The sequence below is a fragment of the Panthera tigris genome, chromosome F3, assembly GCF_018350195.1.
Source record: "Panthera tigris isolate Pti1 chromosome F3, P.tigris_Pti1_mat1.1, whole genome shotgun sequence".
Lineage (NCBI taxonomy): Eukaryota > Metazoa > Chordata > Mammalia > Carnivora > Felidae > Panthera > Panthera tigris.
In genome coordinates, this window is record NC_056678.1 from 628466 (window position 1) to 634465 (window position 6000).

Consider the following 6000-nt stretch of genomic DNA (forward strand, 5'->3'; position numbering starts at 1 on the left):
GCCCTGGTGACGTCTATGGACCGAACCCTAATCCTAGTTAAGTCTCTCTCCCCATGGAGACCCAATTTCAAAGTGTGACAACAGCAGACACACGGGTTTGAGAATCGGTACAGAAATACTGGGTATGGTACCTAGAACATCACAATGTCATTTCCAAAGCACGAATGCAGCTGCACGAAAGGATTCCTGAGATCTACTCGAAAGGTGACCCATACATTTGTCAGGCCTTGGAACCCAAAGAATAATCCTGACCTGAACCCTCCCTTGTGATCTACACTCAGTCCTTTGGGGAGACAACTGCACTGCTGTGTGTTCACCTCTGGAACGTCCTGGGAGCAAATACTAACCCTAACCCTAAATTTAACAAGAACCCTCAACAGAAACTTAACCCTATGACCAACCCTAACCCTGCACTTGAACCACACCTTCGCATGGTACCTCACTTCAGCCCGCAAGGGAGATCACGAGACTGGAGTTGCTTCTGGCCGGGCAACGTCCTTGGACCGAACCCTAATGCTAGCTAAGGCTCTCTCTTCATGGGGACCCAATACCAAAGTCTGACAACACCACATGCCTGGGGTCCTTAAGCACTGCAGGATCACTTGGCATAGAACCTGGAACATCACCATATCGTTTCCAAGGCTGGGCTGCAGCTTCCTGAGAGGATTCCAGAGGCCTACCCGACCAGTGGCAAATACAGTTGTATGGCCTTGGAAACCAAAGACTAATCCTGAACAGCACCCTCCCTTGTGCCCTCAACTCAGCCGTTCGGGGAGAAAACTGCACTGCTGTGGATTCAGCGCCTAGAGCCTCCTGGAAAGAAACTCCGAACCCTCCCCCTAACCCTAATCAGAAACCTCAACTGAAACCTAAACCTAACTCGAACTCTAAACCTACACTTGCTCTGCACCGTCATTTTGACGCTCAATTCAGACCTCGAGGGAGATAATGAGACTGGATTCGCTTGGAGCTGGCGACGTCCCTAGACCAAATCCTAACCCTAGATAAGGCTCCCTCCCCATTGGACCCAAACCAACGTATGACAACACCACGTGCCTGGGGAAAAGAAGCGGTGCATCGTCACTTGGCAAAGAACCTGGAACATCATTATGTCCTTTAGAAGGTCAGGCTGAAGCTCCAGAGAGGATTTTGGAGGTCTAACTGACCAGTGGACCATACACTTGTCTGGCTTTGGAACACAAAGACAAACCCTAACCGGCACCCTCCCTTGTGGCCTCAACTCAGCTCATCGGGGAGACAACTGCACTGCTCTGGGTTCAGCGCATGGTGTGTCCTGGAACATAACCCTAACCCTAACCCTAACCCTAACCTGAACCAAAACCCTTAACCGAATCCTAACACTATATCACTCCTAACCCTACACTTGACCCGCACCGTCGCATGGGATCTCACTTCAGCCCTCGAGGGAGATCACGAGACTGGAGACGGTTCAGCCCTGGAGATATCACTACACCAAACCATAACCCTAGATAAGGCTCTCTCCCCATGGATACCCAATACCAAAGTCTGACAACACCACGTGCCTGGGGTCCAGAGGCGGTGGAGGATCACTTGGCATGGAACCTGGAACATCACCATGTCGTTCCCCAGGCCCGGCTGCAGCTGCCCGAGTTGATTCCTGAGGCCTACTAGATCAAGATCCCATAGAGTTGTCTGGCTTTGGAAACCAAATACTAATCCTGACCAGCATCCGACCTTGGGCTCTCGACTCAACCCTTCGGGGAGACAACTGCAATGCTGTGTGCTCAGACCCTGCAATGTCATGGGACCTAATCCTAACTACTAAGCCAAACCCTAATCCTAACACTAACCATAGCCCTAAATACTATCCCTAACCCAAACCATAGCACTACCCTACCATAAAACAAACCACAAATCCAACAATATTCTGAACCCTAATCCCTACATTGTAACCCTGAACGCTAATCCGCAAATCATAACCCAAACCGTAATCATAACTATAACGCTAAACCCTAAAAATAAACCATAAACCTAACCCCTAAACCAAACCCCTAAACTCTAAACCTAAACCAAACACTGACCATCACCCTACATTACATCCTAAATCGTAACCCTGAAAACCTAACCCCTAAACCCAAGCACTAAATCCTAAACTCAAAACCCTAAACCCTAAATACTAACCCCTATCCCCTGACCATGACACTGATATTGACCGTGATCCTAACCCTGACGCTAACCCTGACCCTAACCCTAACCCCTAAGCCCTACTCTAACCCTAACCGTCCCCCCAACCCTAACCCCTAAACCCTAACCCTAACCTTCACCCTAATCCTAACCCTCTAACTCTAACCATCTAAACGTAACCCTAACCACTAACCCTAACCCTAACCTTAACACTAACCCCAAGGACAGTCCTTCATCACCAGTCATGGGCTATGAGCCAACCCCCTCCTCCACCTCCTCCATTTGATAAGATAACCTGAACTGGATGAGGGATTTGTAAAGCATATCCATCTTCTTCGTGAAACACTTTGTGGGAAAAATGTAGAGATCGTTGTTAGGGCTTGGCAATTCAACTGCAAAACTGCCTGAGGACTTTGTAACATATCTCAAGTTTCTCAGGACATATGTACAATGGACTGTGTCATTTCCCTTTAATGAGGTCAGCTTTAGGTTTCTCTGGTCAAAAAGAAAGAGGATTTTTACACAAAGGCAGATGTATCGGGAGTACTGATGCATATTTTACAAACACAATGTTTTGAGTTATGTGAAGGATGAGATGCACCAGTAAGTGTAGGTGCCTCAGATGTCCTGTGTGAAATGGGGCACATGCATTATATGACACAGACCTTGTGGTCACCATAATGGAAGCACCAGTGAAGGAGTGGGGGGAAACTTGAATCACACAGGAATAGAAGGGAATTTGAGGACAGTAAGCAGAGTTTGAGGAGGTGCAGAGGGGAGAGTCCTGGGTTCAGTGAGATGCAGTTGCAGGCCATTCCTGACCACAGCCTGAGCAGGGAGCATGAGTTCCACAAGGAGCTGCTATGTGGGATCACTCTCAGTGCACAATGCAGGGTTCCTCTCCGAAATGTCATATTTGTCAAAGTGCACCTAGGTGATCATCTAAAAAGGTTCTTGTCTCCTTGCGTTGTTTGAAGGTTCTGGATATTTATGGGTGAAAAAATGCCCTGGATATACAGGAAATTTAACTTGGTCTTAAGGAAATGCTTGTCTGCCTAAGTTCATATCCCTCAGTGAGACTAAAAGTGAAGACAGGATCTAGATCAGCTGAGTGCCTGCATTGGCCTTCAGCCTCAGTCAACCTACAATTCAGGGCTCACCAGATGCCACACCTGCTGGACCCTTGACATGACCCTGACTACAGCTTTGCATCTATCTCCTTAAACTTCTCTCACAATATGCCGAGGATTTGCCTGTGTTCCTGCTGTCTCGGCCAGAATACCAATTCTCAGTGGGACGTACACAGAGCCTGAGCTGTGTTATCTGTGAAACAGGGGTTATATTTGTTTCTAAGGACATAACGAAAAGAATACGTTGAATACAGAATGTATCTGCAAAATGTCTGGGAAATGTCCACTCACGCTTCTCACAATTTCAATTAAGATATCTCCACACAAATGATCATCAAAAAAAGATGGTCACAGAAGTTCATTAAAGTAAGACTGTTAACAACTCAGCCCAGGGATTGGGGATCGCCACTTTAAACAATAAGACAAAGATACGCTTATTCTATTAAGATTCAGGCCCTACCAGACAAAGAAAGAAAAAGGTAATTACGGGAATGTGTATATCAGAGTTCTACATCTGATATCTGAAGACAATCATTTTCCATTACATATAGACTCGCAGATGCATCCACACACTTAAGTGTTCATCTGAGGCCACAGATTAACTACCGAAGAGGGAATGCATGTAGGAAAACATAAGACTATAGGGAAATAACCCCAAATCTCATACATCTCACTGCCTTATACGACAACTATTTTGAAATTTGAAGAGGACCGTGTGAGGTGACAGTGTATGGTGACTATATATCTTTAAAATGTGTCCAATCTGCCTTCATGCTTTCTCTGCCCACCCTGCGCTCTCCACTTTGTTTTTCTTAGTATCCCTTAATACTGCTTTCACTGTTCTGTCTCTGTTTCAGTGTTTGCTTCTAGGAAGACCTAGTCTCACCCCCCATCGAATGCACACACTGCAGATTCTTTTTTTTTTTTTCAATATATGAAGTTTATTGTCAAATTGGTTTCCATACAACACCCAGTGCTCATCCCAAAAGGTGCCCTCCTCAATACCCATCACCCATCCTCCACTCCCTCCCACCCCCCATCAACCCTCAGTTTGTTCTCAGTTTTTAACAGTCTCTTATGCTTTGGCTCTCTCCCACTCTAACCTCTTTTTTTTTCCTTCCCCTCCCCCATGGGTTTCTGTTAAGTTTCTCAGGATCCACATAAGAGACACACTGCAGATTCTATACACACAGGTAACAAACTAGCAGAAATGGCGGTGATGAAGGACAGTAGCAAGATCGCCCTTTTTGCAGAGGAGCCCAAGGGAGATTTCTGGGGTGATGGTAACTTCATATATCTACATGGATGGGTGCTTGTGCTCATTTATTTTAGAAATATTCACTGACTCCTGGTGCTTGGGGTCAGATAGACAGGTACCTGACCCTAGCATATGGCTGATTTCTAATGGTGGGTAAAGATCAGGGACCAGCAGTGACTGTGGGAGATGAGTGAGGAGGCTACACATGGAGTCAGATCCTCCCACAGGATGCCATGTCTCCACGGACAGCAACCTCGTGCAGGAGGGCTCTGAGGATCACATATTTCTTGATCAGTCCTGTGAACTGCATAATCCTACTCCGATTTCTCACTGAGGGATGGACAGGGCAGAGGCCAGCAGCTGGAGGACACCCTGATCATGGCTGGAGTGGAACAGTGGGCCTGGGGGATTGAGTCAGGGAAAGGGAAAGGCAGAAGGTAGCGACAAGGATTTTGAGAGATAAAGTGGAGAGGAGAGAAGGGAATGTTTTCTACTGACTTCACCCGCATTTCTGTGTGAACAAAAGATTCTTGTCTCGCAGGGAAGGGAAGATGGATGGCAAAAAGACGGAGTGACATTCTCAGCTCAAGTGCTCAGGATATCTGCCTTGCTCTTGAATACCTATCACAGGAAGCCTGTGCCTTCTGTCATAAGTGGAACTGCAGCTCATACCATTAGTGAAAATTAAAGCAATGATGAAGACCTCATCATTAAAGTAGTGCAACAAAAGTATGTGAACATAAAGAGACACAATGGAAGCAAAAGTCCAAAGGTAGACCGACTGCAATACTTATGAGAATATAGACTATCAGCAAAGGAGATACCCCAGTGCAGGCTTTCAGACACCTGGGCAATATCTGAAAACATGCGGGAAAAAAAGTAGTCCTTACTTCAAAAGCATCGTTAGCGTTAGACACAAAGGGATCGTGATGGGAGGTTTAGGGAGAAACCATATCATTTCATGGTGCTGTACCCATGGTCTGGTACCCTCATGTCTCATCAAATTATACCCTTTAACTTGAGGCTATTTGTTATGTGTAATTATACCTCATTAAAGAGAGTTTCAAAACATAAAGTAATAGAAGCAAATGTGGGAAAGTTCCTTTCTTATCCTGAAGTGCATGTGTGATATGAGTCTGTCTGCCCATGTCTCAAAAATCCAAAATAATAAGACATTTAAAAAATGTATAAGAGCAGAGTAAGAGGACCCTGAGCTCACCCTACCCCATGTGTTCAACAACATAACATCCACATCCAAGTCCATGAACCAGAGAGCGATCCAAAGATTGGCAGAACAAACTCCACACCTAAATAGAGAGAAGCTGCATCAGAAAGGTTAGGAAGGCCAGAAAGGTGGAGGCTGGCTGCCTGCAGGAGGGGCAGAAAAGAGTGATCCCTCACACCAGGGAGCTGACACAGGGAAGACTAATCTCCATAACATTGGGT

General features: G+C 46.1%; 1 protein-coding gene across 1 annotated transcript in view; it reads left to right on the top strand.

Moving 5' to 3' along the window:
• The window catches only part of LOC122230455 (ankyrin repeat domain-containing protein 26-like), a 62881-nt gene extending 57309 nt beyond the window's left edge, over positions 1-5572 (top strand). Inside the window, exon 13 of the mRNA XM_042976432.1 lies at positions 5096-5572. The gene's annotated coding sequence lies outside the window, so the exon portion shown is untranslated. The remainder of the gene's footprint in view (positions 1-5095) is intronic.
• The last annotated feature ends 428 nt before the right edge of the window (positions 5573-6000 follow it).